Genomic DNA, 11,012 nt, shown 5'->3' with positions numbered 1-11,012 from the left:
AATGAGCTACAATAATGAAGAGGTTATTAATATGAAAGAGGAATGAGGATAACTGAGAAAGGATTGCAAGGATATGGAAATCATGTAAATACACTAATCTTCTATGAAGCAGGTAATTTTATAAAAAAATTGCAAGTGATCTTAGAATCAATGGTTTCAGCAGAAGAGCATGAAGAGATGAAAAATTGGAATGAAATGAACAAAACTTGTTGTACAAATGTATGAAAATTATATTTAATAAGAATTATTAATCCAAGATAAGAGAAGACTCAACAGATCAGGTCAGATATACAGCTGGAATTTCATGAAATTAAATGAAATGTAATACCTATAATCCTAAATGGTGGAGTGCATTCTCAATAGTTACAAAGGAATAGAATCAAGAGAACATTTACTGGAAGACATGCTCAAGAAATTGTTGGAGAAAATGAACAGCAGGTGTATCTCTGGCAAAATAAATAAAATACATATATGTGTAAAGAACATCATGTGGTATCTAGAGAAATAGGAAGACATGTATAAAATGTATCGAGTTTAAACTATGGTGATATATGTGAAGCATGCATGTTTCTAATTTAAATAAAAACATACACTGGGGGAAAAACTTCTAAAAAACTATGGTTAGAAAATAAAATTCATGGAGACATAATAATTTGTGATTTACACAAATGAAAGTTATAGTGAATTACAAAAGTAAGATAATCCCCCCAAATTACAATACAACCAGCCAGGAGTGGTGTCGGTTTCTTCAGTGAAAGCTTCTCAGGAGAGGGCAGAGAAGGACGTCCTCAGTTACTGAGACTGACATCATCATGAACAGTAGGTTGATGTCATGTGTCATAAAAAGAAAAAGAACATGTTTAAGAAAAAATAGTAATTATAATATATATGCTTATATATACATATATACTAGAAGTAAGTCATTTTCATATGATTAGTAAGATCAAAATGAGGATGAATAAGTACCAAAGTCTTAGAAGAATTGTGTTACTATTATTATAAATGCCATATTCACAATTAACGTATACATTGGATGCAGTGTACATTGAGGTTCCAATATGTGCCATTCCTTTGTACTAATGATCAACAAAAATATAAAATATGTACAGAAACAGAGTAAATCTAGTATCAATGAAATTATCCTGAGAACAAGAACAAATCACCAAATTATAAATCACATTTCTTGTTTACAAAACTTACTACAATGAGACAACATACTCAAACACACACACATACTTATATAAATACAAATTATTTGAGAGAAGTTGTGTGTTCAAAATTATCATATAATTATTATCATTTAACTCATATTACAATTGCGAAAATGCATACTAGGTAAAATATTTCTCTAAAGTCCTAGGACAAGTGGATACCACATGAAAATTGACGTTTTATTCAAATAAAACTTATAGCTGATGATAGATTTATTTAAATATTCGGGAGGTGTGGTGTGTGTGTGTGTGTGTGTGTGTGTGTGTACAATTAATGAAGAAGACATCATGAATTTTAAAGTGTACAAGGATTATATGGCAGGATTAGAAGACAAGAAATGACAGGGAGAAATTATGAAATTATATTAAAACTTCAAAAATTTTAAACAAATGTTCATGCATAAACTGAAGGTGAATCATAGGAAAATAAAGGAAAAATGGAGTTCTAAGGTGTGTGTTATGTTCCTAAAAAGGAAAAATTTATTGGGCTGTATTTGATACGGTGGATCATCTGGTAGACTACAATAGCTTTCAATTTTAATATTAGCATCAAAATAGCATCTCTGATTTGAGGTTATTTTATGTGCATATAAAGGAGATTCCACTAATTAATATGTATTCTAAATAATGTTGTGATATTATTTTAGTTCCTTACAAAACCAACGTGGCAGAGAGAAAGACAGTTTCATACTTATTTATCATCCTATTTTTGTACTTCATTCAGATATGTCCATGCAAATATAAACAAATAATACTGACAGGAAAGGAATTCACATAGAAAAGTCGATGATATCTAGTAATTCAACCACTTTGCTCATATTTAAACAATTTTCTCATTTCATTCACTACCATAAGAGCACATTGTACCTAATTTAAGATGTGTAACCATTTTTTTCTACAAACTAAGTTCTTCATGGGTCAAATTCATTTCTATATAATTCATCATCCCACAAATGAAAATTCATTTCATAGTCAAGGCTGGGGAGAATAATGAAGGTTCATCTCTTCTGTATCTCCTTCTAAGTTTATCTTTCTGTGGCTCTGTTTCATTTCCTGACCATGCAGGAAATTTTCTCTTGGGAACACTGGCAATAATTTTAAAAATTGTGCTAATACATAACTTTCAAAATCTTTCCTGGGGTCTATTTGATAACAAAATAGTTAAAACTATAAAAGGGAAGAAAATTATGAATCCACATGACAATAATTGGGAAAAATACCAACTAATAGCCAAAGCAAAACCGTCCAGAATATACAAAATGTTATGTATTACATATGGGAGTAGCACACGTGCAGATCTTTAAGGGACAGTAATAATCAAGAATATTCACCCTTGTCATCTCCATTTTGCATTTCCAGGAACGTTTCCTATACACAGTTGCTGTGGAAAATAAACACTGCACATTTCTGATTCTAAGATATCTGATGCAAAAGGCAAACAATATTTTTACCATTTTTGTTAAAGGGCATAACTTTGTGTAAAGTAAACACTCAGTAATCTAAACAATTACTTAGGTCTGATAATGTTCAAATTTCAAAATATAATATATGAGAAAATATAAGTTTGAATCTAATTATTGACATGAGAAATTACAATCCAAAATGAAATTAGGAAACAAGTGGTTTTACAATACCATAATCTAAGGGAACTGATTCTTCCAGTGTCATCTTCTCAGGATGCAGATAGGAAGCATGGCTTTACTGCTTGAGTTGCCATCACACTAAACATAATGGTCAGAAGATATGTCAGACATACACAAAAAAAATTAAGGCAAAGTACATGAAGAATTCACTATGAGTATTTCTAATGCTAAAAATATATTTAAGATAATTAATAACAAGCATTTATATTTTAAATGTTGCAATTCTGATTTTTAAGAAGCCTATAATTTTCAAAGATATTCAGAGATTAAAAGTATCCTATCCATATTGAAGATATATTAGTATTTTCTCTATTCCAAAACTTATTTATTGATCATAAGGTATACATGAGAGTTTTCTTGTCTCAGCAACCCACTGCGCTACTCTGCCCCAAATAAACATAGAGATGCTTTATTATTTATGAAACTGTTGACCGATGGCTAGGGATTCTTATTGGCTACCTCTGTCTTAATTGTTAACCAATTTCTATTAACCTATGTATTGCCACTAGCTGTGGCTTACCAGGTAATGCCCTGGCTTGTTGTTAATCCTTCAGCAGAATGGTGACTCTGATGGGCTCATGCCTATCATTCCCAAAATTCTCCTCATCTGCTAATTCCTCCTATCTTCCTTTCTCATTGGCTGAACTGTGTTTTTTATCAACCCATAAGAGAAATTTATATAAAGAAGATGATCCCAAATCAGTAAGGAACTTCCATGAGGGAGCCAACATTGACACAATATACAGATAGAAAATGAAAGATTGAGAACTTGATATATCAGTTATATTTTAAAACTTAGGAAAACCTGGTAGTCATGAAATCATTGGGATATGCCTAAATAACATCTAGTACAATGAAAACAGGTGCTTAAAATGAAGAATATATACGTGTGTGTGTGTGTGTGTGTGTGCGTGTGTAATCATTGGTGTCTGAGGGTTCTGCTATATGTACACAAGGGTATGGAGCCAAGGACAACACCAGATCACTTTCTCCATCCAGATCCTCGTCCTTTTCTTTGACACAGAATCTGCCATTTCTACTAGAGCTCATTAGCATGTTACCCTGGAAAACCAATTTTGAGCTAACAATGGTATTGTGTGTGTGTGTGTGTGTGTGTGTACGTGTATAAGACACTAAACAATCTCAAAATCACCTGATAGTTTCAGAAGACCTAGTAATTTTCAAAACCAAACGGACAACTGGATACAGCATGAAAATTGAGTTACTCATTCATGAGCCCACAAAATACATTTAAATTTCCCAAATACTAATACATACCTAAATATTAACACCTAGCACAGATACTAAGTTATGAATAAGTTAACATATTACTGATAAAAATTTTAAGTTGGAGGCAATAAGGACGAAAAGGAGAGAAAATACGACAGTCAGCACAAAATATGCATTTTGTAAAATGTTCTATAAACTCCAACAGGTATGATGACACAAATATAGGACTTTACAGGAACAATACTCTTCAGTGAGGTTGGTGTGGGAGGAGCCTAAGAATAAGAAATGACATTTTGCCTACAAGTCCCATTTACTGCAGGAAATCACCACCTGCCTCTTCAAAACCTTCCTTCTATTACATAAATTTCCATGTATAATGTCTCTTAAGGGATCACAAATCCTCATAAAGCAATAAATTCTAAAACAGTAGCCACCATCCATAACAGACAAAACAGTAAAATCAAAATCAAAATCCACAGCAGGTCCTGACATAACTAAGTAATAAAGATCTCTCAATCAAGGGAATGCAGTATTTTCAACATCACATTGGATAAGTTCACTGCTCAAATATTATAAAGGACTCTATAAAGGTAATTTAAAAGGATGAATATGTGAACTACATAACTAATCCTCTTAATAGTCATTTCTGCAAAGCAGTTTTACGAGGATTCTAGAAGTAAACTTAAAAATAAATTAATAGAAATCCAGACAATGAACAAAAATGACAAGAAATCATTATTTTATAATCATTCCAAATTATCTAATGCATACGAATTATGGGCACTGTTTACACAAAAAAGTGCACACACTTTGGAAGACAATCAGCCCATCAGTGGTCATGACTACCTATGTAGATCTTCAGAGACAGTCAGGAGAAACTCCTTTCAAAGTGTTAACGAGGGAGTCTACGAGACTACTAAGAATGTAGACTTTATTACAGCTAAGGTTTGCTTCAAATAAGTGGATGTTAATTCCTTATTGCGGAAATGCTGTGAATTATTTGGATCTATAGATATTTGAACAGGAACTTCATAAAACCCAGACACCTGAAGATTACCATTCAGAGACCAGTAAGCTAATAAAGCAGTTAAGGAAGAAAAGTATAAAATTTTCCAATTTAGTTTTGGTACCTTTAAGAGACAATAACTATCATGGCTAAATGTAACTCAAGTTACACAAGTGGCTTATATATCCTTTCAATAACTAATATCTCCATAACTGAACCCTAGTCCTGCCTAAAAGCAGGTAAATCATCCTGGTGTATGGGACTAACTTGGTGTGTTTCCACGAACCCTCCTCCCTACTACGTGTTGCTGAGAAGAAAAACAATTTTCCTAAGGATTCAGGCAGTAGAGGAAGAATAAGAGAGGGCCTGATATGAAAAAATAACTGAAATATATGCGTGAAAACTAAGAGGGTGCTGACGGCAGCTTGATTTACAAGGTAATTTTGGACAAATAATTGTCCATACCAATTCTCAAAAGTCTGAAATCTTTATTTCATTTGGAGTAATGCAACAAAAGTTTCAGACACTTTAACTCACCCAAAATGTTTAAGGAAACAAGTAGTTTTATACAACAGGGGAAGTACACACAGCAAACCCAATACCAAATGGTGAAATCTGAAAGCGTAACAAATTTATATGTACTTAACAAGTGTGTGTGTGTGTACCCATACACTTACATACATAAACAACAATCTAAAAAGACCATATGAATATGAAATAGAGCAAGTATGGATGTATAGTACGTATTGGAAAACTCAATTTGAAGATATAACTTTTTATTTAATGTAAAAAATTTAAACTTGGCTTAGACATACTTTCCTGCTATTTGCATTTTCCTTGAGATACAGAGTGGAAGGTCCATTCTTCCAAGACAGGGCATCCATAAAATTAAAATAGGGGCACTACACTGCTGTGTTTCTGACAATGAGCTTTGGGGTTTACAGATGGAATTCAGACACATGCATCATTCAAAGTTTCAAACCAGCAATAGTTATAATTTGGGACAACTACAGAACTGGAAAAATCCCATGCTGATGGAAGATAGAAAATAAATGTATTATTTTACTTAAGGACTGTTGCACATTTCTAATGTAAAAATGTTTATATATATCAACAAAAACAATAATATTTATATCACATCACAAAACTGACTTCAAATATGTCTATCTTTCACAAGTATTTGATAACTTTATTAAGCTTTAGCAATTATACTTACTGAACCATATAAAGAACTGTTATTTGGGGATATATGCTGTAAAAGGATAAGGAAAAGGAGGTTCCCAGTGTCTGCATAGATTCTATTTTTGGTTTAAGGATTATTTTATTACAAAAAAGAGCTTCAATCAAAAGATATAAATTTTGAGGCTGAAAAACTGGAGCAGGAATAAACTACTAAATCTGAATATTAAATGATGCATTACTTTGCTGAAACAATCTAGAACAAGTGTAACAAATATGGTCAGTTGTCTTATAAATGATTAAATTATTTAATGTGCTTAGAACTGTGTTTGTAACCTAGATAAACACAAATGTAACTCACTTTAATAAACAGTCTTCAGAAGAAAAATAATTTATAACTCCAATTATACGGCAAGAAACTCAAAATTAGTTTAAAGTAAATTAAAGTTTAATGGAAAATAATTTTCAAAAATATTTTAAATTTATGCAGATATATTTGCTAGCAAAACTTCTCAAAACTCAAGTATTAACCTTTCTCCTTAATGGTACACAACCTCTCCACAGTCAAGGGTTTGTTAGCCTCATTTTATGATAAAGATGAACAGGGAATAAGACTTGCTAGACTTCTGCTCCCCTTATCTTCAGAACCTGACCTTATGTGAAAACTATTGGTGGCAACTATGTAGGCCAGAGCAGGCAGTCCTCCCATTTATGTATATAAGATGAATAACTCCTAGAGTCTCTCAACAAAGGGTGATTAATTCTCTTCACCAGTGGAGGATCTTATGTTTGACACCCTCATGCAAAATGTCAAAACTACATGGGGGCCAATAGTAACTTAACTCAGCACGTGGTATTGCCCAAACTGACATGTACAAAAAAGATGAACAGCAGACACTTGTACCTAAGCCTACAAACCAATGATAATTTACCTGACCATGGCCTTTCTCTGTTTCCAATTCTACCTCTTTGCAAAAGCTAATTCCATTCTCTATAGCATAATCATCCACGTTCCCTGATTAAGGAAAACTTATAGATACTTGGATATTAAACTCACAGAAATAATTGAGTAACTTTTTAGAAATCAAAGTAGTGTAATCAGACCTTTCTAGGCAATCCAGATAGCCTGCTTTATTAGGTGCTGTGAAAAGAAACAAGGAAAGTGAAAAGAGAAAGACAGGAAAAATGCAATTTACTTTGGTATCTGGCTTGCATTGATGATGGACAAAATAAGTTAAAGGTGCTTAGAGGCTGAGCATTTCTCTGTCTTCACTGGCCTTCCTAGCTATTCATTGGAAAGCTTTCATTTCTGTCTGGGCCTTCTGATTATGACTCTGGGCTGACAATTATAGCATCCTGCTGACTCTTCAATTTCCCTGTGTCAGTTTACCCAAACACTGTGATTATAATCAAGAGTTATATCACTATGTGAGACCTTTATTTCTATAACAATGATCATAAAAGCATACTTGGATTAGATAAAGACATATGGTTTGCATCACTGTTTATGCAAAATTCTAAAGTAGCATTGAGTGTTTTACAGTGTCATAATTGTAAAGAAATAATTTAAGGGATATTTTAGAAAACCAATCGTAATCCAATGGGATGGAAGACTCAGAGCATAGAGTTTCTTGCAGACACAGCAATACTGACCCACATATGAGTGCGCAGAGACCCTTGCAGGGAGCACAGGACTCTCAACGACAAAGCCTGATAGCATCCTAACAATGAGAAGAGGAGTGGAAGGGAATAAGATCTCCTATCTCTAAGCAATAAGTTGTCTTCAACTGAAAACTACAAGCAAAGAAAAAAATGTTATTTTCCACTTCAGTTTCACTGGGTAAACAAACTACACTAATGACAGTGCCATGCCCAGAAACAGTTTCCCAAATCAAAATGACTGTTATTGTATTTTGGGAATTGGTTTTCACAAAATTAGTTGCTGGAACACTGTCTGTTTGTGTTAGTCATTTTAGTCACGGTAGTTTTTTTAAATTATTTTTTAATGTTATTGTGATGTTGCTTACATATTATGGGCTCCAAAATGACTTTTAAGGGTTTTCTGCAATTTCATTTCTCTCTCTCTCTCTCTCTATATATATATATATATATATATCATTTTATATATATATATATACCATTTTGTTGGTTTTTTCTTTGAAATTTTTTTCTGTTTTCTATACTATAATATATTACTTGTGTTCTTGCTTGGCTGTTAAATTTCTAAAAAGAGAAATGAAAAAATAATAAATGGAGTTAATTGGGTGGGGAGATGGACATATCCTGGACGCTTCAGGAGAAACAATGATCAGAATTGAATGCTGGAAAAAGTATTTTATTCAATGTTAAACTATATTATGCTTATAAAATTTTCTCCCATATTCTCAGTATCACAATTCTATATCAACTTCATGCTCACTCTCTCTGTCTCCCTGTCTATCTGTCTCTCTGTCTATCTGTCTCTCTGTCTCTCTCTCTCTCTCATACCAAATGAAGCAATTCAATGTTGCCCACATGTGCATGGATGAGGGAAAATCTATATGTGAACAGTAGCCACTCTGGGAAAATATAGTAATCTGACTGTCCCTTTCCAGCAGCCTTTCAACTGCCAATACCTACTCAGACATGATTAGAATTTCATGAGTCCCATCTCCTGCCATAGTGGGATTTTGGCTTTCTTGATCTGGCACAAGTCACATGAATGTTATCTTGGTGTTGGGAGTTAATGACATCTATAACCAGTATACTATTAAGGTGCATATATCTGGCAACTATAGCTCAGCTGAAACAGTGTTTCTCAATGGATTAGAAATTACTACCATGTCTAGGCCACCTACCCAACAAAACTCAGAAATCTGTCACTTCCCATCCTGTCTTGACAGAAAGAGCCCACACTAACAACCTTTGATTTTTCCATATATTATATATAATATTCAGCTGCCCATATCTGCAAGGTAGGTATGTGATAACTGATTAAAATTTCCCAGCACTGTATATTTTAATTTGGAAGGAAAAGTGCATATTGAATATTGTTGTGAATGTCCACAAGTAAACTGACCCATTTAAACTCCAACCATCTAATTTTCTACCACATCCCTGAAGCTTTACAATGAGGTCCTTAATTATCTATTTTACTTTTCTAATACTGAAGTTAAATCTTAGTAATTGATAATTGGGACTGCCATTCGCTTGTGAGCCCTATACATGTATTGGGAAAAAAAGCACAGAGAGAACTCTGATGTATGATCCATACCACACATAGTACAAACATCTGTCAATGACTAAAGAATACTCAATCTATTTCCCAATAATTTCTATATTATAATTTCTTACAGTAATACAGCAGTAGAGATTCTCCTATACCATTCACCTTGTTATTTAGTATGTTCCTTAACACTATGCTATGCTGAGGTTAAAAATGCATATAATACTGCTACAAATGTTCTAAGAAAATTTCATGAATTCATCGTCCTGACTTAGGAGTCATCATTTTCGGGAATCTTAGCCTTTCAAAGGGTGTCAGAGTCTTTGAGGCTACAGGACACTCGTGAATGGCTTACAATATTTCTGGTCAATAAAGTAGACTTAATTTCTGTGAAAAAGTATCATTTATTCGTATTGTGGAGATGCATCCACAAAATCTCAACAACAGAGATGCCTAAAGAAGGTTAACAAAATGACAGTACATGCTTTCATGCCAGGTTGGATGTCAGAAATCTCAAACTCTTTAGTGATACCTGAAAAGCTACAGGAAATTATTGAATGTTAAAAGAGGGAGAATCAGCCCGGTGGAGGCGGCAGGAGCCAAGCCACCACTATAGTTTCCTGCTCCACCCACAGAACTAGGACTAGACCGGCTGCCTGTGTTTAGGGTCAACTGCTGCATCTTCTATCACAGTGGCAGGAATCAACACACCATAGTCTACTGCTCCACACACGGGACCAGGTAATCCAAGGAACATTTCCGGCTGCCTGCTGGTGCTTGGGAGCTGCCAAGGCAGCTTCCATCACAGAGGCAGGAGGCAAGGCACCCCAGCAGCCTAATCTCCGGCTCTAACCATGGGGTTAGGCAGGTGCCTTTGCTTGGAGTCTACCACTCTGTCTTCCATCCCAGTATTGGAAACCAATGCACAATAGTCTCCTGTGCCATCCACAGAACCAGGTAAACCAGGTCCCATTTCTGGAACACCTGCCTGGACCTGGGCTCCACCACTGAGGCTTCCATCCCAGCGGAGACAGCAGGAGCCAAGGTGCCACCATAGTGTTTGTGGGGGGGAGGTGTTTGTAAGACACCAACAATTTTTGTCATCATATCCACAGAGTATTGTAGATTTAAGAACAATAGATACATTCAGATGGTTATATTTACATATTAATATATATGTATTTGTATGTGTACGTATGTAACAATAACAGTTAATGAGGGTTTAAGGTTTGAAATAAGATTGATGAATGCACAGTAAGATTTTGAGAGATAGTTATGTGGATATTATACACATGTCCACGAAAAGATCATGATTTTAGAATAAAAAATAATATGGCAAAGGGTCTGAGAAATTACTGCTTCAACAGAAGAAAAGAATAATGAGCCTGTAATCAAAATTACCAAAACTTATAAAAACATATGAAAACATACATATTAAGAAAGATGAATCCTAAAAGAAGAAGAAAATAGTGAACATATCAAGTCATAAATAGAACTAGAATTTTATCAATATAAAAGAAAGATATATGAAGGATCCC

Source organism: Mesocricetus auratus, unplaced genomic scaffold (genome assembly GCF_017639785.1).
Source record: "Mesocricetus auratus isolate SY011 unplaced genomic scaffold, BCM_Maur_2.0 Super-Scaffold_100030, whole genome shotgun sequence".
NCBI lineage: Eukaryota > Metazoa > Chordata > Mammalia > Rodentia > Cricetidae > Mesocricetus > Mesocricetus auratus.
This window is presented reverse-complemented; position numbering follows the sequence as displayed.